This window comes from Conger conger, chromosome 19 (genome assembly GCF_963514075.1).
Source record: "Conger conger chromosome 19, fConCon1.1, whole genome shotgun sequence".
In the NCBI taxonomy this organism is placed as follows: Eukaryota; Metazoa; Chordata; class Actinopteri; order Anguilliformes; family Congridae; genus Conger; species Conger conger.
In genome coordinates this window covers 18,653,762-18,676,006 of record NC_083778.1, presented here as the reverse complement: position 1 = coordinate 18,676,006, position 22,245 = coordinate 18,653,762, and the positions used below count along the sequence as shown (strand labels likewise).

Genomic DNA, 22,245 nt, shown 5'->3' with positions numbered 1-22,245 from the left:
TCTTCATTCCCCCTCTCGCATATCGCTCACAGAACCGCCATCGCGCTGGCGGGGGGGGGGGCGAATGTGTCGGACGCGTGGATTAGCCCGATTGGTCGGATGTTTTCTTCATGCCCGGAGTGAATGTTGTTTGCACGCGAGGGCTTTGGACGGGAGGGGGGAATGACTAATTGAGCTGTTATTCCTTATGGGGGGTGTGGTGATTGCGGTCTCAGTTGCCGCATTGCCGCTGATGCGGGCTCCAGAGGCTGTGACGCAATCGCTGCAGAACCCCCGCCAGTCCACAGGAGGGCCGGGGTAATTGGGGTATTAACCTGGGCACACTCAGGTGACAGAATAAAAACCCCTCAAGGCCGCTCCCGTTCCCGTTCTCCGGGCTGAAGCGTGAGAGCTGAACAGGGGCGACCTCATGAGACGCACGCGGAGGGAGAGGACAGGCCTCACCGAGTCGCCAACAGAGAGCACTGCACACACACACACGCACACGCACGCACGCACGCACACACACACACACACACACACGCGCACACACACACACACACACACACACCCACACACACACACACACACACACACACACACACACACACGCCAGGCAGATACCACACACACACGCACATGCACAGGCACACACACACATATATACACACACACACACACACACACACGCACACACGCACGCACGCACGCACAGGTGGATACCCCACACACGCACGCACACAGACACACAAACGCACGCACACACACACACACACACGCTAGGCGGATACCCCACACACACGAGCACAGACACACACACACACACACACACAGGCGGATACCCCACACACGCACGCACAGATATGCACGCATGCACACACACACACGCACACACATGCAACACAAACAAACACCTACTCAAAATAAGCATGCATGACTGCACACACAGATATGAGCTGAGCAAGCATGCGAGCACATAGCCAGTCACACATGGAGACAAGCGCATGCATGCATATCTGCACGCAGCCCCTTCTCGCAAATATGCTTCTTATACCAACACATACGCACGATGAGTACACACGCACAGTATGAGCAGGAATATGCACACATGGATGAACAAAAATACACCAAGCCAGATGCGCGCACACACACCTACCCACACGCACTCACACACACACACACACACACCTACCCACACGCACTCACACCTACCCACACCTACCCACACACACACTCACACACTCACACACTCACACACTCACACACTCACACACTCACACACTCACACACTCACACACTCACACACAAACACACAAACACAGACAGACAGACAGACACACACACCTACCCACACACACACGCACGCACGCACTCACACACACACACCTACCCACACGCACACACGCGCACACACGCGCACACACACACCTACTCACACACACTCTCACACACCTACTCACACGCACTCACTCTCACTCTCACTCACTCACTCACTCACTCACTCACTCACTCACTCACTCACTCACTCACTCACTCACTCACTCACTCACTCACTCACTCACTCACTCACTCACTCACTCACTCACTCACTCACTCACTCACTCACTCACTCACTCACTCACTCACTCACTCACTCACTCACTCACTCACTCACTCACTCACTCACTCACTCACTCACTCACTCACTCACTCACTCACTCACTCACTCACTCACTCACTCACTCACTCACTCACTCACTCACTCACTCTCTCTCTCTCACTCACTCACTCACTCACTCACTCACTCACTCACTCACTCACTCACTCACTCACTCACTCACTCACTCACTCACACTCACACTCACACTCACACTCACACTCACACTCACACTCACACTCACACTCACACTCACACTCACACACTCACACACTCACACACTCACACACCTACCCCCACACATGCACACACACACGCTGCATTGTGCACTCAGCACTCAGCACACTGCACCCTCCAGCCCAGTGCCCCGTTCAGGACAGGAGCGGACGCTGTGGATGACAGAGCCAGCGGAGGGCGGTCTGGGCTCTGGGACCGGGGACAGAGCGGACCTCTGCCCCAGCAGGGTGCAGGAGGGTGGGCCTTTCTGCCAGCCTAGACCAGAGAGGACAGGACACGGCCATCTGGAGATCCACCAAACCACTGTTATTGCTCAAACAGCCGTGGACGCTGAATAACCTGAGTACACACACACACACTCTCTCGTTTCATTGTGTTTTTTTGGGGGTTTTTTTGGCAGTGCAGGTCACATGGTCACAGGTCACATGGTACAAGATGCTGACCTAAATATCAAACTGCATGTATGAAAATGACAGTTATTTCCAACCGGATATTGATATGTCAAGGGCTGCTTCCTTCGGGGTAATGATCGTCTGTACCTCCAAGAATAGTGTCTACCCTGGTTACAGAACACCACAATCCACAAGTCTCTCTTTACAGACACAGCCAGAGAAGGACCATCTTGGGTTGGTATCAGTTGAGGAAAAGGTACAAGGAATCCTAGGAAATGTCGTTATTTAGAAATTTACATCGATTTCACTGCACTTCTCAGTGTCGTTCCACACTTTCATCCCAATTGGCAAAACAGCAGTTATGGATTCCAGCTAAAGAAGCCAAACGAAGCCAGAGAGAGGGGAAAAGAAACAACAGGGGCAAATTAGGGGTCAAACACCCCAGAAAACCCACATTTCAGTGAGTATTGAACCTGTGGTTCTGCATCTGAAGTGGAATTGATCAAAACGCATCCCATCGGAATTCACAAGGCCAGGAAGCTGAACGACCAACTCTCCCCCGTTCGGCTCACGGATCGACTCTGTAACCGCGGCGATCGTCGGGGGCGACCGAGGCCCCTTCCCCTCCCCCTCGGACGTGTGTTACCCCGGCAGCCTGTGATGCGGGGACAACTGGAGGGAGACCAGTGCTGGTTACCTAGCAACCATGGAGGGAACTGGTGCCCTGCATAAAAAAAACAACAAAAAAAAAACATACAGCCGGATCTTAATGGAAACAGACCAAACCAACCCCGGAATGGTAAACAGTGATCTCCCTCCCGCAGTGGCACCGTTAACCAGTCACATTCCCCGCACTGCCTCAGCTACACCCGTAGCCCACTTGTGTACACTACTAAAGCTCTACAGCACTGTATGAACCCCTGCAAAAAATAATACATAAATACAGTTGCAGCATACATATTCCGCCTATATGCATTCCCTCACTGGCAAACTGCATCCCGCTTTATCTCCACATCAGTTGGTTATCAACTGATGTGAACAATGAACAATGTGCAAATATACCATCAAAGACCAGCCTTGTGAGGCTGATATTTTCTTGCTCATTTACATCAACCGATGCCCGAAAAGGGAGGTAGATAAAAGAGGCTGTGGTTTGAGTTTTCTTGGCGGTGACATCAAAGTCCGGTCTCATACAGAGGAGATCCCTGCAGTGGCAGAGGAAGAGGATTTCAATAAACCCTGGCTTTATTCACACAGCGTGGACCCACAATTCATCTCTCTCTCTCCTCATTCATTTCCCATGATCCACGCTGTCCACTCAAGGCTTTCAATAGCACCAGCGTCTCTTCAGAAACACTACAGAATCACACACACACACAGACACACACACACGCAGGCATACACACACGCAGGCATAGACACGCAGGCATACAGACACACAGACACACAGACACACAGACCAGCGTCTCTTCATAAACACGACAGAATCACACACACACGCAGGCACACTCACACACTCACACACACATAAACACAGACACACAGACACACAGACACACAGACACACAGACACACAGACACACACACACACACACACACACACACACACACACACACACACACACACACACACCAGCGTCTCTTCAGAAACACGACAGAATCACACACACACGCAGGCACACTCACACACTCACACAGACACACAGACACACACACACACACCAGCGTCTCTTCAGAAACACTACAGAATCACACACACACGCAGGCACACTCACACACTCACACACACAGACACACACACACGCAGGCATACACACACGCAGGCATACAGACACACAGACACACTCACAGACACACAGACACACAGACACACAGACCAGCGTCTCTTCATAAACACGACAGAATCACAGACACACGCAGGCACACTCACACACTCACACACACATAAACACAGACACACAGACACACACACACACACACACACACACACACACACACACACACACACACACACAAGCGTCTCTTCATAAACACGACAGAATCACACAGCAGCTCTGCAGTCAAGGGAGCCGGCGCTGTCTCAACACAAAGACATGCTTTAATCCACTGTGGCACGGGGAAAATCAATGTGGACAGAGCACGCTGCTTGTGTACACACACACACACACACACAGACACACAGACACACAGACACACAGACACACAGACACACAGACACACAGACACACACACACACACACACACACACACACACACACACACCAGCGTCTCTTCAGAAACACTACAGAATCACACACACACGCAGGCACACACTCACACACTCACACACTCACACACTCACACACACAGACAAACACGCACATACATACACCCACACATGCATAAACATACACACTCAGAAACACACATACTCCCACACACACACACACACACACACACACTGTTTTCACAGAGGGGCCATAAGGACACTCTGTGGGACAGGTGGAGAGACCCTGACACAGACCCAGCTCACTGAGGTGCACAAACACATTCATTCACAAACAGCACCTCCACCACCAAACACACCAACACACCTACACCATGAGGCAAAGCACACGCGTATACCTGCACTACACCTCAGAACACAGAATACCACTATACCAAGCACCAAGACTGATGACAAAACACACCAGTGCACCTGTACCACACATTATGGCAGAATACACCAGTATAAATACTCCAAATTATACAATAGATCACTACAAACTAGAGTATGGCTGATTGCAGAATGTCCAATATACCAAAAATACATCACACCTCATGATACAGACAAACCTACACCCTGCTCATTTAAAAATATTTACAGCAAGGCAGGAAAATAGCAAAAAACCAGTGAAATACAGCAACAGGACCCAAAGTGAACAATGTAGTTTAGTGCAGAATTACCAGTGTACACACAATAATGAAGGCATACTATCATATCTACACCCGTCAGAATTCCTCTATCCAGATTCATATATCAGTGTATCTAAAACAGTTTCAGGCAAATAGTTTTACCAATTTATAGCCCAGATAGTGTCACTCATATTACAGCGTTCATCTCAGATGAGCGCCCATACAAATAAAACTGACGACAAAACACTCTCGACTACGCAGACCGTAGATTTACAGTACACATACATTCTTGGCAAATAATTATCAGAAGCACCAAGAGCCAGACTTCATAACTGTCAAAGTTTTTACCAACGTCCCAGGGGAGCCGTGCACAGAAAACAAACAGTGGATTTCAAAAGCATTAGCGGGACAGAATGAGGTTAAACTCTCGCTGGAGTGAGCGGAGAGGAGCGTGGAGGCAGGATGCGGCTAGCGGCTAGCGGCTAGCGCAGCTGGGTCAGTCTCACCTGGAGTTCCGCAGGTTAGAGCGGCAGGGGCACTAACTCCTTCCTCTCCTGGAGCTTTCCGGACTTTTCCGAGTGAGGAGGGGTCAGGCTGGGGGGGTGTAAGGGGGGGGGGGGGGAGGCTCCTCTCTCTAAGACCAGGACAGGAGGGAGACAGCAGGAATGTCTCTCTCTCTCTCTCTCTCTCCCTCACCTCTCTCTCTCTCCCTCTCTCTCCTCTCCCCCCCTCCTCCTCTCTCCTCCCTCTCCCTCCCTCTCTCTCTCTCCCCCTCCTCTCTCCTCCCTCCCTCACCCCCTCTCTCCCCCTCTCTCTCCCCCTCTCTCCTCCCTCTCCCCCTCTCTCCCCTCTCTCCCCCTCTCTCCCCCTCTCTCCCTCTCTCTCCCTCTCTCTCCCTCTCTCTCCCTCTCTCCCTCTCTCCCTCTCTCCTCCCTCTCCCCCTCTCTCCCTCTCTCCCCCTCTCTCTCTCTCTCTCCCCTCCCTCTCTCCTCTCTCTGGCGTGAGAGCGGTTGTTTGTGGCGGAGAGGTGAGGGCGGCGCTCTCTGTGTTCCCCTCAGGCTCCTGATCCGCGGAGTCTCAGCGCTCCGCTGCCGGATCACTGGGGACCAATCGCTGAAGCTCAGCTCTCACGCACATCGCAGACTGAAAGCAGCTCCGCTACCTCTCCCTCTCTCTCTCCTCCCTCTCCCTCCATCTCCCCCTCTCCCTCTGTCTCCTGCGCTCTCTCTGTCTCTCTCTCTCACTCTCTCCCTCCCCTTCTCCCCCCTCTCCCTCTGTCTCTGTCTCCCTCTCTCTCGCTCCCTCTCACTCTCACTGTATCCCCTCTGTCCTTCTCCCTCACTCTATCCAAACCCCTCTCTCACCGAACCCCTCTCTTTCTCTCCCTCGCCTCGTTGCTATGGCTACAGCAGTCACATCAGTGGTAGCCCAGGTGATTGAGCGGAGACGGCCTTTGGCACTCTGACCTTTAACCCTTGATAATTGGAAAAATGACTCACCAGAAATCAACAAAAATGATAAGTCCCGGACCTGAAAAACTGACCAAATCGACCGATTTAAAAATTGATTTCTTGACAGGAATGAATAGGAAATGGGCCTTTGTAACTTTTAGCTACACACTTACATAGCACTAGAATAAGAGCATCTGAGAGTAGCCTATAAGCATATTTGTAATGTGTGTGCATCCATGTGTGTGCGTGTCTGTGGCGCACGTGTGCGAGTGTGAGAAACAATAAATTGTTGCTAAACAATGCAGCGCTTACGCAAACTCAGGCCCATCTGCTGGGTGTGATAGGAAACAGTCTGCCTTCAGCAGAGCCTGGGCAGGTTATAAATATGACATCAGACTCTGCCTCACAGACACAAGCCTGCGGTAACAAGACAAGCTTGTTCCTCTTCCTGTAGGTGCCTGCACTGGGACACCACACTGCCCCAATCACGTCTGTATTCACACAACACTCAAAAAACATGAATACATACACTCAGAGATGGTCTTACCCAAGCTTAAAGAACACACACACACACACACACACACACACACACACACACATACAAGCACACACGCGCGCGCGCGCGGCAAATACACACACACGCGCGCGCATGCATGCGCACAACCACACATGTTCATTTGCGTACTTACTCAAAAACATGATACATACGTTCAGAGATAGTCTTACCCATGTTAAAGAACACACCACGCACAGCACAGGCACAGGCACACGCACACGCACACGCACACGCACACACACACACATACACACCTAGCCTCTGCCCTTGTTAATACACATATTCACACTGATGAGTCTACATATGCTACCTAACCTGGGTCATACAGAAACTACTCAGCACATCGCTATGGCAACTACTAGCTGTCATGGCAACAATTTACTGCCAAACAGAACTAAAAGTATTTTTACTTAATCGGCAGCAGAGTTCTTTGTGCCAGCCATTACAATGACTGATGCAGAATCAGACTGCCTCCACATCGGCAGAACAGAACACACACAAGCACACACGCACGCGTACACACACGCACGCACGCACGCACGCACGCACGCACGCACACACACACACACACACACACACGCGCGCGTACACACACACACACACGCGCACGCGTGCGTGCACATGAGCACACACACACACACACACACACACACACGTGCACACGAGCGCACACACTCACACGAGCACACGCATGCACACCAACACAATCCTCAGATATTCAACAAAAACAGAACGAGTTTTGCCTTGAATAATTTCCCAGAATCCCGTAGCCGTTGTGTGTGGTTGAGACTGTAAAGATAAGATTGCAGCTGCACAAAGCGAAATTAAAACAATTTGGCCAGAAACTGCAATTCCCCACTGCATGTAGATCAAAAAGAGTCTCTGTGTTCGTCCTTCTGTTAAAAGTCTGCTTCCAGCCACGTGAATTTAAATGACTTCAGCACTCAACTCAACCCAGAGAGAAGGGAGCCACCTAGTGGACTGATATCTCACTGCAAACCAAGGAAATCTCCCCCCCCCCCGCCCGTTTGTTTCCACAGTGCCCCATCGGTCCAGGGCACAAGCAGGAAATGACATCACAGAGGATATCCATTGCGACTCATCACAAGAGCTTCCAGATCAATAACCTCATCACAGTGCAGATCTCCACGGTAACACTTGAGCCTGTGCACATATATATACATTGGAGGAATGGTACATCGTTAGGTGTAATGTGCAGCTGTGGTATACGTTTGCCTTGTTCAGCATCGGGTGCAGGAGTGGTACGTGTGCAGGGCATTAAACACGGTGTAGGAGTGGTATATGAGAGGGTTGTTAAACACAGGGTGTAGGAGTGGTATATGAGAGGGTTGTTAAACACAGGGTGTAGGAGTGGTATATGAGAGGGTTGTTAAACACAGGGTGTAGGAGTGGTATATGAGAGGGTTGTTAAACACAGGGTGTAGGAGTGGTATATGAGAGGGTTGTTAAACACAGGGTGTAGGAGTGGTATATGAGCAGGTCTTTAAACACAGGGTGTAGGAGTGGTATATGAGCAGGTCATTAAACACAGGGTGTAGGAGTGGTATATGAGCAGGTCATTAAACAGGGTGTAGGAGGGGTACATGAACAGGTCTTTAAACACAGGGTGTAGGAGTGGTATATGAGAGGGTCATTAAACAGGGTGTAGGAGTGGTATATGAGCAGGTCAGTAAACACAGGGTGTAGGATTGGTACATGAGCAGGTCGTTAAACACAGGGTGTAGGAGGGGTATATGAGAGGGTCATTAAACAGGGTGTAGGAGTGGTATATGAGCAGGTCAGTAAACACAGGGTGTAGGAGGGGTATATGAGAGGGTCATTAAGCACAGGGTGTAGGAGGGGTATATGAGAGGGTCATTAAGCACAGGGTGTAGGAGTGGTATATGAGCAGGTCATTAAACACAGGGTGTAGGAGGGGTATATGAGCAGGTCATTAAGCACAGGGTGTAGGAGGGGTATATGAGAGGGTCATTAAACAGGGTGTAGGAGTGGTATATGAGCAGGGCATTAAACACAGGGTGTAGGAGGGGTATATGAGAGGGTCATTAAGCACAGGGTGTAGGATGAGACGCGCACCAACAGCCTGGTGAGAAAGCAGCCATTTTAAAGCACCCAGAATCCCCCCTGATCTTCATCGTCAAACATCACTTCATTGTTGCCACGGCATCTGTTGTTCTCGGCCAATGATACGAGATTCTCTTTCTTCGAACCCGCCAGAACCCTCCCGTCTACGTTTCTCAACCACCACCTCCTCTCACCCTTTCCATCTCTCCCTCCCTCCTTTCCTCTCTCTCTCACACACACACACTGAAGATCAGTCTTATGCAAGCACATACACACAAACACACACACACAGACTCATTCACTCTCAAACAGTCTTGTGCACGCACACACACGCACAGACACGCATACACGCACACACCGATTAATTCATTCACTCATGCATGCACGCACACACACACACACACAAACACATTTTCGCTCTCTCTCTCTCTCTCCTCTCTCTCTACTCCTGCCAAAATTTCTCGGCAGTTAGGACACAATGGGGGCAGATATGTTGTGAAAACCCCACAGCACATTTACTCCCTTGCCAGCTGCACTGCAAAAAACGGGAGATACGATTGGCTCGCCGGGCTAGAACTCAGACACCCTCCGCCAAGGGAACAAATCACGCGCTTATTCGAACTGAACTCTAGAGGGCGGTGTCACTCAAAGCTTTGAGCTTTGTGAACACCCTTATTAACGTGCACCGCGGCGTACGGACACACAAAACAACACTCAGTCGCTCCTATATGCTCTAATGCCACTGTCTGGCAACACACGCAGAATATAATTTATCAAAAATATTTTAAGTATTTTTTACAAATATGCACACAGTGAGCACTTTATTAGGTATTTATGAGAATTAGGTCTTCTACTGCTGTAGCCTATCCACTGAAGAGGTTTGATGTGTTCTGTGTTCAGAGATGCTCTTCTGTATACCACGATTGCAATGCGTTACTGTCAGCTTTGATCAGCCTGGCCCTTCTCCTCTGACCTCTCTCATTCACAACATGTTTCTGCCCACAGAACCCCTGCTCACTGGATGCTTTTTGTTTTTCACACCATTCTCTGCAAACTCTGCAGACTGCTGCGCTTGAAAACCCCAGGAGATCAGCGGTTTCTGAGATACTCAAACCACCCTTGTCTGGCACCAACAATCATTCCGCGGGGTCAAAGTCACTTAGATCGCATTTCTTCCCCGTTCTGTCATTCGGTCTGAAAAACAGCTGGTGTACAGGTCTACCTAATAAACTGCTCCCTGAGTGTATGTTACATTTGTCCTCACGCCTACACACACAATAAAAAAAATAGGGCTTTTGCAATCTGCCTATTCTAATCTGGTTTATTAATACGCCCGACCACACGTGCGTGTGCGCCTGTGTGTGTGCGCTTGCGAGTCCGGTATTTGTGCAGGGCGGTCAGGACTAAGGTCTAGCTGGGTCCAGCCGCCCTTGGAACAGAGCCAGCCGGCACAAATGAACTCGATCTCCGGGGGACGGGAAGTGACATCACTCACGTTGATGAGCTCGATCTCCCAGACCTTGCGGACCAGCTCCATGGAGGTGAACCCGTTGATGAGGAAGGCCTTGGTGTAGTCGCCAAGATCCAGGGAGTCCAGCCACTCCGCCACGGAGGTGGGGTTGTTCCCATCGTAGCCAACCGGCCGCACCTGCGGTGCGACAGACAGCTGAGTCGTCCAATCGGGAAAGGGCAAACCAGGTCCTCATTCGCATAAATCTACTTCCTGCCTTACATCCAAACGTTTCTTAATACCCTGCTGAAAAAACATATTCGTGACAGGGGATTTATACATTAGCAAAATATAGGATGAATTCATAAGCTAACCATTAACAAATACAGTAACTGACCTTTTCATTCCAATATGAATTGGCAATAACTAACGTAGTCGATAACACGAGTGAATGACGTACATGTGCATTAACAGAGCTGCGCAGATCAACTTGTCTATAGTAGTTCATGCCAATTCATGGAACCTTATTGTAAAGTGTTACCATTTTATAAATAAAAACAAAAGACACCACGATCTTCACCGGAGACTGACAGAATAGTGCCGTTCTCATATTGTCACAGATCGAGCTCGCCGTGTCACGTCTATGACATCACACTGAAGGATGTCATGTCTATGACATCACACTGAAGGACTGGATCGAGCTCGCCGTGTCATGTCGTGCCATGTCCGCTCCTCATTGGCCTCCACTGGCTTCCTATTGCCGCACGCATCCGTTTCCAGGCTCTAGTGTTGGCATTTCAGGCTGCTCAGGGGACTGCCCCACCTTACATACAAACCTTGATCACTCCCTACTCCCCAGCTAGACCACTCCGGTCTGCCAGCTCTGGTCGCCTTATGGTTCCCTCTCTACGAGCACCTGGCGGTCGAGCTGCACGTTCACGCCTGTTTTCCGTTCTGGTTCCTCAGTGGTGGAATGACTTGCCTACCACTGTCAGAACAGCAGAATCCCTCCCCCTATGTCGACGCAGACTCAAAACCCACCTTTTCAAACTCTACCTCAGTCCTCCCTTTTAACTTCTCCTGCCCCTTCTTTCTGATATCCCTATCCTTGTCTAACCCCCCCCCCCCCCAAAAAAAAAAATTATAATAATTGGCACTTATGATGACGACTATGTTTGAACAGCATTTCATGTGTATTTTGCTAGTTTCTGGATGTGATGCTCTGACTTATGGTAGAACCTATGCACTTGTAAATCGCTTTGGATTAAAAGCGTCTGGCAAATGACAAAAATGTAAATGAAAATGTAATGTCTATGACATCACACTGAAGGATGTCATGTCTATGACATCACACTGAAGGACTGCGCTCTCCGCACAGGGCTGAGTGCTGATGTGTTCGTGGGGCTGTGTGCACGTGAGTGCACGCAGACAGAATGATTACTGTTTACGCGTTAATGGGGTTTGCACACGGCTTATGAACCGTGCTTGATGTTTGCGTATGCAAATTCTACACCCTTTCTGATTATCCTGAAGTATTTCTAGGGAGAAATATAAAGACTTCACGAATAATGCCCTGGGCACCTGTGTAGTGCTCATTCAGAGCGTATCTTTAGAACGAAAATCAAACTATAATATTTCTACAAATGTGTTTCTTTAAATCCAGACATGGAATATAACACGTATAACAGAGATAACACCCATTGGGCTGTTTCATGCCAGAACGGCAGAGCAGACACAGAGCTGTCCAGTTGCAGTTCATTGTGGGGATAATGACGCTACATGTGAATTTAAACACTCGCAAAGACCACATAAACGCTTGACCTGACCACCCCTCGACATGGAGAACATTATTTCACGGTCTGTACAGTCCACAATACCACATAAAAAATGATGGTGAATACGCTGCCAGCCCCTAACAGCAGAGGTTGTGTGCGTCATTGGCTCCATCCGCATACTTGCACACTAGCATACTACTACATTTCAGGCTGATTTTCATTGAAACGTAGTTTAAGTAGAACGCTTTTTGGACACAGCCATTGTGTGCTATTCACATGAACAAGGCCTGAGTTCTCGCTTGTTATTTCACCTCTGACCCCTGACCCCTGACCCCTGACCCCGGGCGTTTACCCTGGGCAGGAGGCGGATGGCCTGCAGGAGACGCTGTCTGTGGGCGGAGTTCAGGATCCCGATCTCCAGCAGATCCTGGTCCTCCACCACGTTACTGCCCTGTGAGAGGAAACACCAGCAGCCTGTGAGTCTAGAGCAGCAGTGGGTGTGTGCGTGTGTGTGTGTGTGTGTGTGTGTGTGTGTGCGTGGGTATGTGTGTGTGGGTGTGTGGGTGTGTATGTGTGTGTGTGTGTGTGCGTGGGTATGTGTGTGTGTGCCTGTGTGTGTTTGTGTGTGTGGGTGTGTATGCCTGTGTGTGGGTATGTATGTGTGCCTGTGTGTGTGTGTGTGTGTGCGTGTGTTTGTGCGTGTGCCTGTGTGTGGGTGTGTATGTGTGCCTGTGTGTGTGTGTGTGTGTGTGTGTGTGCGTGTGTGCGTGGGTATGTGTGTGTGTGCCTGTGTGTGTTTGTGTGTGTGGGTGTGTGTGCCTGTGGGTGGGTATGTATGTGTGCCTGTGTGTGTGTGTGTGTGTGGGTGTATGTGTGTGTTTGTGTGTGTGCGTGTGTGTTTGTGCGTGCGAGACTCTAACACACTCACACACTGATATCCTTTGTACTGCCAGTATAACAGACAGGAGAGAAAGCCACAGAGCCACAGCGCACGCTTAAAGTCTCTTTCTCCTTTCTATCAAAGACAAGCAGTGCTGACCGGCCTGACGCGTCCACCAGGAGTGGCAGCTCAGCGGTCTGACAGATCTTTCACAGCTCTCTGACAGATCTTTCACAGCTCTCTGTCCATCACACGGAAACAGCCGACACTGACACTAGCGCACCTGTTCTCAACAGAGACAGAACTGCAGTCCCTCTCTCTCTCCCTTTCTCTCTCCCTCTCTCTATGTTTGTCTGTTTGGTTTCTGCAGGGGCCTCTTGCAGACATCAGCGGGAAAAAGCCCACCTTCACGCTGATTAAAACCCGGGCAGACACCTGTCTGGTCCCTGAGAGATAGACACCTGAGCTGAGATGTCACACCGCTATCTCAGACCAGATCAATCGCTGCCAGGGTGATACCAGCCTCATCACTCACTCTGTCAGCGTGAGCCAGGCGGGAGCGGGAGAAAGGCTGTGCCTACAGCGCCCCCTTCTGGCTTACTTATGAGTAGCAGGCACATATCGCCTTAGACTGGGACACAATTCCAGTTGTCCCTTTCCCAAGATACACACTGACTTCGTAAAATGATCGATTACGTGGACTAAAACTCCCAATGAGAGGTATACCAGTGACGCTTTTCTGCTGCCAGAAATCCTAACTTAACGTGTCATGATAAATTCATACAGTTTAGATGAGTTCACAGCTGAAATTCTCCGGTGTGTAGGCTGGGCTGAAAAGCCTTTTCTCAGGAGAAGCTCCACGGGAGTGCCGTTGCTTTTGCCCTCCAGGTTTCTGCAAGCTCTGCTCTCTCTCCCTGTCATCAGTGCAGGAAAGCAACCCCAGAGATCAGACACCGCAAAGCATCGCTTTATACCGCGCTGAAGAGCCAAGATAAGTACATTAAAAAGGGATGAAAGCCCAAGTCAATATTCAACAGAAATGCAGTGACGCATATAAGGAGGCTTGGTTCAGGTAAAAAAAAATAATAATAATAATCATAATAATTTAAGGTGATTTATTTATTTTAATTTTGACATCCACCCTTGGACAACACCAATTTGAGAGTAGTTTGTTTTGAAATGTTTCTTCAAAATCCTATATCCACCTTGCTCTTATGCTTTAAATCATGCTGACACCAGGCTTCTGCACAGACCACACTAAAGATGAGTAACCCAGAATGGACAAATAGTATCAGAGAAACAGAAGATTACCCATGAGCCTCTGCCTAAGGCCCTTTGTACAGAGTGAAATATGAGATGCGTTGCACTCAAAACAATGGACTCTCCAGGCTTAAGTAAAATTATAGCTTTTTCATTTTACAAATGCAGATGAGCAAGAGGTCTATTCTGTATTTGTAAAATATAAAATTCTGAGTGTGTGCATGAGTTAGTGAGAATGTGAGTGAGTGAGTGAGTGAGCAAAAGAGTGAGTGTGGAGTGAGTGAATGAGCGCCTAAGCGAGGTGAGTGAGAGAGAGGGGAAGAGAGAGAGAGAGAGAGAGAGAGAGAGAGAGAGAGAGAGAGAGAGAGAGAGAATTGCAGGCGTCTGTCCTCTCGAGCCCAAGCAGGTAGCCCTGACCAGGAAGAGAGAGAGAGACCTTAGGCTTTCACAGAGAGAGAGAGAGAGAGAGAGAGAGAGAGAGAGAGAGAGTTGAGAGAGAGAGAGAGAGAGAGAGAGTTGAGAGAGAGAGCGAGAGAGAGAGAGAGAGAGAGAGAGAGAGAATTGCAGGCGTCTGTCCTCTCGAGCCCAAGCAGGTAGCCCTGACCAGGGAAGAGAGAGAGAGACCTTAGGCTTTCACACAGAGAGAGAGAGAGAGAGAGAGAGAGAGAGAGAGAGAGAGAGAGTTGAGAGAGAGAGAGAGAGAGAGAGAGTTGAGAGAGAGAGCGAGAGAGAGAGAGAGAGAGACAGAGAGAGAGAGAGAGAGAGAGAGAGAGACAGAGAGAGAGAGAGAGAGAGAGAGAGAGAGAGAGACAGAGAGAGAGAGAGAGACAGAGAGAGAGACAGACAGAGAGAGAGGAGGCCGGGCCCCGTCACAGAGTGGCGACAGTGATAAACCACAGAAGAAGAGCCATTAAAACTGTCTGTGAGAAAATGGCAGGGATGCACAGGGGGCGGGTCCAGAGGGAGATCCATTAAGATGGACTGTGTGTAATAAAGGCCAAAGCCCGGGCCCATCGGCTGAAATTCATATCAATTTATCAAATGACGTCTGAACCAGCACCGGCAAATGTGCTTTTCACAGAAATACTACCGTTTACTCATGCTTAAGTGCACTGAACAGGGAGAGGGACACACGCACACGCACGCATGCATGTGCACAGACACACACACACAAACACACACACACACACACACACACACATTATAGAATGACAATTTGGTTTGCTGTTCCATAAACACCCGTCCTGAACACATGTTACAAAAACACCTGTCCTGAACACACCTGTTCCATAAACACCTGTCCTGAACACATGTTCCAAAAACACCTGTCCTGAACACACCTGTTCCATAAACACCTGTCCTGAACACACCTGTTCCATAAACACCTGTCCTGAACACACCTGTTCCATAAACACCTGTCCTGAACACCTTTTCCACACACACCTGTTCCATAAACACCTGTCCTGAACACACCTGTTCCATAAACACCTGTCCTGAACACCTTTTCCACACACACCTGTTCCATAAACACCTGTCCTGAACACACCTGTTCCATAAACACTTGTCCTGAACACCTGTTCCACACACACTTGTCCTGAACACCTGTTCCCTACACACCTGCCCTCTCCACATTACTTTCACACATCGGTGTTCTCCCTCGGATGAGATGTTAAACCGAGGTCCCGACTCAGGACCGTGGTGTGCTCATTAAAGATCCCATGACGCTCTTCTCAAAGAGAAGGGGGTTCCCCGGTGTCCTGGCTAAATTCCCGACCCCGGCTCTCTCATGCCGAGACCGAATCCTCCCCTGATTCTATTGGCAGTACACTCTGTCCCACGCCACCTCTTTCAGGCACAAAATGGCTGCCGTGCATCACCCAGGTGGGTGCCACACATCGGTGGTGGTTGGAGGCGAGTGTCCCCCCTCATCACTGTGAAGTGAATCGAGTGTCGAGGAAAGCGCTGCGTTAGTGTAATGACCAATATTTATCTGCCTATCTGAGATTTGGGATATACTCCAGCAGGTGTGCCCTCTTCAGAAACGACATGACAAACGGTGCACATCCTGTGCTGCCCACAGCGACAGAAATGGCTTCATACTCCTGACGCTCTCGCACAAACAGCACGATCTGCCGCTGATGAAAGGGGACAACGCTTTTCATCAGCAAAAGGTTTCATTCCAGGAGGAAGTCTGCACAGTCCTGAAGCTCATGCAAGGCCACCAGGTTTGGGGGCGGCCGAATATATATATATATATATAACGAATAAAGTTTTGCAAGTAAAGAGTGAAAGAACACACATGGCGATGGGACAGGTTTGTGGTTCAGTAACTGGACAGGAACTGGAGGTGAACAGACCAGTGACGGGGTACAGAGTTCAGGAAGAGCCTTTAGACAGAGTTGAGGAGCAGTGCTTGGACACAGAGATTAGGAGCAGCATTTGGATGCAAAGTTGATGAGCAGCAATTGGACACAGAGATAAGGAGCAGCAATTGGACACACAGATTAGGAGCAGCATTTTGGTATAGAGTTCAGGAGCATCATTTGGGTACAGAGATAAGGAGCAGCACTTGGGTACAGAGATAAGGAGCAGCATTTGGGTACAGAGATAAGGAGCAGCATTTGGACACAGAGATAAGGAGCAGCAGTTGGGTACAGAGATAAGGAGCAGCATTTGGGTACAGAGATAAGGAGCAGCATTTGGACAGAGATAAGGAGCCACAGTTGGGTACAGAGATAAGGAGCAGCATTTTGGTACAGAGATAAGGAGCAGCATTTGGACACAGAGATAAGGAGCAGCATTTGGACACAGAGATAAGGAGCAGCATTTGGACATAGAGATAAGGAACAGCAGTTGGGTACAGAGATCAGGAGCAGCAGTTGGGTACAGAGATCAGGAGCAGCATTTGGACAGAGATAAGGAGCCACAGTTGGGTACAGAGATAAGGAGCAGCATTTGGACACAGAGATAAGGAGCAGCATTTGGACACAGAGATAAGGAGCAGCATTTGGACACAGAGATAAGGAGCAGCATTTGGACACAGAGATAAGGAACAGCAGTTGGGTACAGAGATAAGGAGCAGCAGTTTGGTACAGAGATAAGGAGCAGCATTTGGACACAGAGATAAGGAGCAGCAGTTGGACAGAGATCAGGAGCAGCAGTTGGGTACAGAGACAAGGAGCAGCAGTTAGGTACAGAGATAAGGAGCAGCAGTTGGGTGCAGAGATCAGGAGCAGCAGTTGGGTACAGAGACCAGGAGCAGCAGTTGGGTACAGAGACCAGGAGCAACGCTTGGGTCCAGAGACCAGGCGCAACGCTCGGACACAGAAAGGGGAGCGCACGCGACACCGGAAACGCGGCAGCGGCAACTCACCATGAACTGCACGTTGTCGAAGCCATTGGCCAGCAGGTGGTTCTCGTACTGCACCAGGCCGATGTTGTCCAGCCACTGGCCCACGGACTGCACGGGGCAGCGCGGCCCGGTCAGGGGGTGCAGGGGCAGCCGCTTCAGCAGCGAGTAGCCGTCCACGCGGGTAGCAGCGGCAGTCCGGCTGGGACAGCTGGCACTGCCACATGACGTTGCGGGCGAAGTGGCTGTCGAAGGAGCTGGCCATGCCGACGGAGTCGGAGAGAGAGAGCGAGCGAGAGAGAGAGCGGGGATCCCTCCTCCTCCTCCTCCTCCTCCTCCCCCCTCGTGCTCTGAGAGTACCCCCCCCCCCCCCCCCTCCTCAGCCCCCCGCCTGCACGGGGGTCACCATTACACACACGCGCACACACACCGACAGCTGCGCGACGTCGTCGTCCTCGTACGTGTGTGTGTGTGAGAGAGAGAGAGAGAGAGAGAGAGAGAGAGAAAGAGAGAGCTGCTGCCTGACAGAATTCTCTTTATCAACTACTCCCACACTCAGCTGAGTGTTCCTGCAGCTTCAGCCCTCTACTCTACCCTCCCTCCTCTCTCTCTCCCTCCTCTCTCCTTCCTCCCTCCCTCCCTTCCTCTCTCTTCCTCTCTCTCTCTCTCTGTCCCCCACCCCCTCTCTCGCTCTCTCTTTCTTGCTCTCTCTCCGTCTCTCTCACCCACTGTACCTTCAGCTGTTGATAATAGCCATTTGATCAGCCCGCCCCCACACACACACACACACACACACACACACACACACACACAACACACACACCCACCCCACAACCACACACAGAGACAGACAAATATACACACACACATATATACATATACACACACACACACACACACAGACATACACACACACACACACACACACACATATACATATACACACACACACACACACAAAGCACACATATGTGCCTGTGCGCACACAAACTCACGCAGACACAAGACACATGTACATGCATGCATGCATACAACAAACATGCAAACACTCACACACACACACACACACACACATCGTTCTGGAGTGATGACAAGAGTGATAACACACACAAAAAACTGTCCTTCCTCCCCCCACTTATTACCAAACTCAGAATGGTAATGACATAATAGCTTTAGGCTCCTCTAGTCATTGTCTGACACTCTCCCTGCTCTGATAAAAATGATTGATTTGACAGGAAACCACATTGGTGGCAAATAACAACAACCGTTACATATAGGCAGTAACCTTATATAAAGTCTGTCAGCAGGATGCTCTCGGTAAAATCGGTTCAGAATGATTCATTGGCATGCGTTTGGCATCATCGTTTATGTCTCTAAACCCAAAGCCAGTTACAAGTGTCGAATGCGCTGATGAGGCAACCGACTCCCACCACTGACACACACTTACACACGCACGCACAGACGCACGCACGCACGCGCACACACGAGCACACACACACACACACACACTGCAAACAGCAGGAGGCGTTTTTGCGCAAACGCTGTGGACTAAGTAGGTTTAACACAGACATGGTTTCTCCCGGAGCCTACAGGCAGTTGGAAACGTTTCAATCCGTAGGAGGCAGGGATGGAGAGAGAGAGAGAGAGAGAGAGAGAGAGAGAGAGAGGAGAGGGAGCGAGAGAGAGAAAGAGAGAGAGGGAGGGAGAGAGAGAGAGGGGGGGGGAGGAAGAGGAGAAGCTCTGAGTGCCCTTCCTCCTGCAGGACAGATGATGTTCTGGGACCTGTTATGCATCATCGCAGCACATGACCTCTCTCTGTCCCCTTGGTTACATACCTCCCTGCTGCTTCCACGGCAACCACTGGTTGCACATCACATGCGCTCAGGTACCAGCACAGGAGTCTATTACAGTACATGTACGTACACACACGCACACACACTCACACACTCACACGCACACACACTCACACACTCACACACTCACACACTCACACACACTCACACACTCACACACCTCACACACATACACACATACACACACACATACTCACACACTCACACACTCACACACATACATACACACACACTCACACACATACACACACACTCACACACATACATACACGCACACACACTCACACACTCAGATACATACACACACTCAGACACTCAGATACATACACTCACACACTCACACACTCACACACTCACACACTCAGATACATACACACACACACACTCACAAAGGGAAAATCTCCAGCATGTGCAGCAACGTGCACAGCAGGGAGTAAAACACCTGTTTGACCTGGCCCTGCTGACACAGTGACCTTCCACTGTACTTCTCCCCACGCTGCTAAGCCAGAGGTACACAGGCACTGCACGGCACACCCTCCCCTCAAACTCATTACAGGCATTTACCTGATGTGTTTTCATTAACGTCACCCACCCCTGCGCTGATTCACAGACAACCGGGCTCATTACTCTGCAGAGGGAGGAGAGAGGGAGGGAGAGAGAGAAGAGAAAGAGAGAGAGATGAGAGAGAGAGCAAGAGAGAGAGCAAGAGAGAGAGCAAGAGAGAGAGAGAGAGAGAGAGAGAGAGAGAGAGAGAGAGAGAGAGAGAGACGGATGCAGAGAGAGCTGGGAAGGAGCAGAATGGTACAAGAAAAAAAAAATAACTCAGTTATTTTAAAATAAGGTCAGTTTCCATAGCGCCATAGCCTTCGCGGTCTTGCACAGTGTGGCTCTGTAGTTGCTATAGGGGCAGAGCACAGGGGTCTTGCACAGTGTGGCTCTGTAGTTGCTAGAGGGGCAGAACACAGGGGTCTTGCACAGTGTGGCTCTGTAGTTGCTAGAGGGGCAGAGCACAGGGGTCTTGCACAGTGTGGCTCTGTAGTTGCTAGAGGGGCAGAACACCGGGGATCTGCACAGTGTGGCTCTGTAGTTGCTAGAGGGGCAGAACACCGGGGATCTTGCACAGTGTGGCTCTGTAGTTGCTAGAGGGGCCAGAACACCGGGGGATCTTGCACAGTGTGGCTCTGTAGTTGCTAGAGGGGCAGAGCACAGGGGTCTTGCTGTTTGAGTCTGTGCAGTTCCACCAGCCCTGTGTCCATGCACAGGTAGGGTCTCAGCACACCCCACCCCCCCAGGGGCCCTGCGTCCTCATTGGTCGGGCAGGGGAACTGGGCGTCACGGTGACGGTCTGAGACTTAGGGACAGGAAGGGTGCAGAGGGCGGGAACAGTCTGGGGTCAAAGCTGACACTCCAGCAACAGGACGTCCTTTGCAGAGAGAAAGAGAGAGAAAGAGAGAGAGAGAGAGAGAGAGAGAGACAACATTATCAACCGGACAAGGGTTGCCATGGAGACGGGGGAATGGGGGGGGGGGGGGGGTGTTCCATCCGGAAAGTGTTACTACGGAGACAGGAGGGTACCACCCAGATGGAGGGTTACCACGGAGATGTGAAGGTGCCACCAAGAAAGCGGGTTACCATGGAGATAAGCGCGGAGAGAGAGAGAGAGAGAGAGAGAGAGAGAGAGAGTGAGAGTGAGAGAGAGAGAGGAAGCGGAGAGGACGGACCGGGGGGCAGCGCTTCCTGCCGACGGGCGAGGGAGAACGAGAGAATGCAGGAAAGAAAGAGAGAGAGAAACAGGAGAAAGAGAGAGAGAAAGGGTGAAGCACGGCGTGCTATCGGCACGCACAGGCAGGGAGCGCGGCGCTCCATGTGGGTCAGATGCATCATGGGGCCCAGATGCATCATGGGGCCCTGGACATGATTTGCATGAGTGAGGATGTGCAGAAGTGAGTCATCAGCACATATATAGGATCCGCAGCCAATACAACACCGATTCCCAGAAACGGACAATAAAGTTTTGTACTCTATTGTATTCTGTTCCAGCTCCCGCGCACACAGGGAGCAGCAGAGGTTAATTGGACAGCTCTAATGCGATATCAGCGCACACTGAAGACCCATCTTTTCAGGCTGCACCTTTCCCTCCATACCTCACTGTAATAATTAGCCATGTGTGCTAGGTGTATGCTAATGATCGCACTTGTGTTTCATTATTTAATATTTGCGGTGTTCTAGTTGCCAAAAACTGTGTTGTTGCTACCTGGTCAGTTCATCCGTTTATTCCACAAGGGCTGAAGTTTTTATGCGTGTGATCACTGGAGCACTCTGAACCATACTTCCCTCTGGGGTTTTCAGCACACTTGTCCCTGGTTACGAGGCACTTTGTTGTATGTCGCTCAGGATGAGAGGGTCAGCTAAATGACTGCAATGTACTGACATCAGCTGATGCGCATCTGGCCAAATCTGCTGCCAAA

At 50.3% G+C, this 22,245-nt stretch overlaps 1 pseudogene; it reads right to left on the bottom strand.

Annotated features, from left to right (window-relative positions):
* Positions 1-18,189, bottom strand: part of LOC133118840 (ankyrin repeat and sterile alpha motif domain-containing protein 1B-like) — a 33,625-nt pseudogene extending 15,436 nt beyond the window's left edge.
* Positions 18,190-22,245: the final 4,056 nt, after the last annotated feature.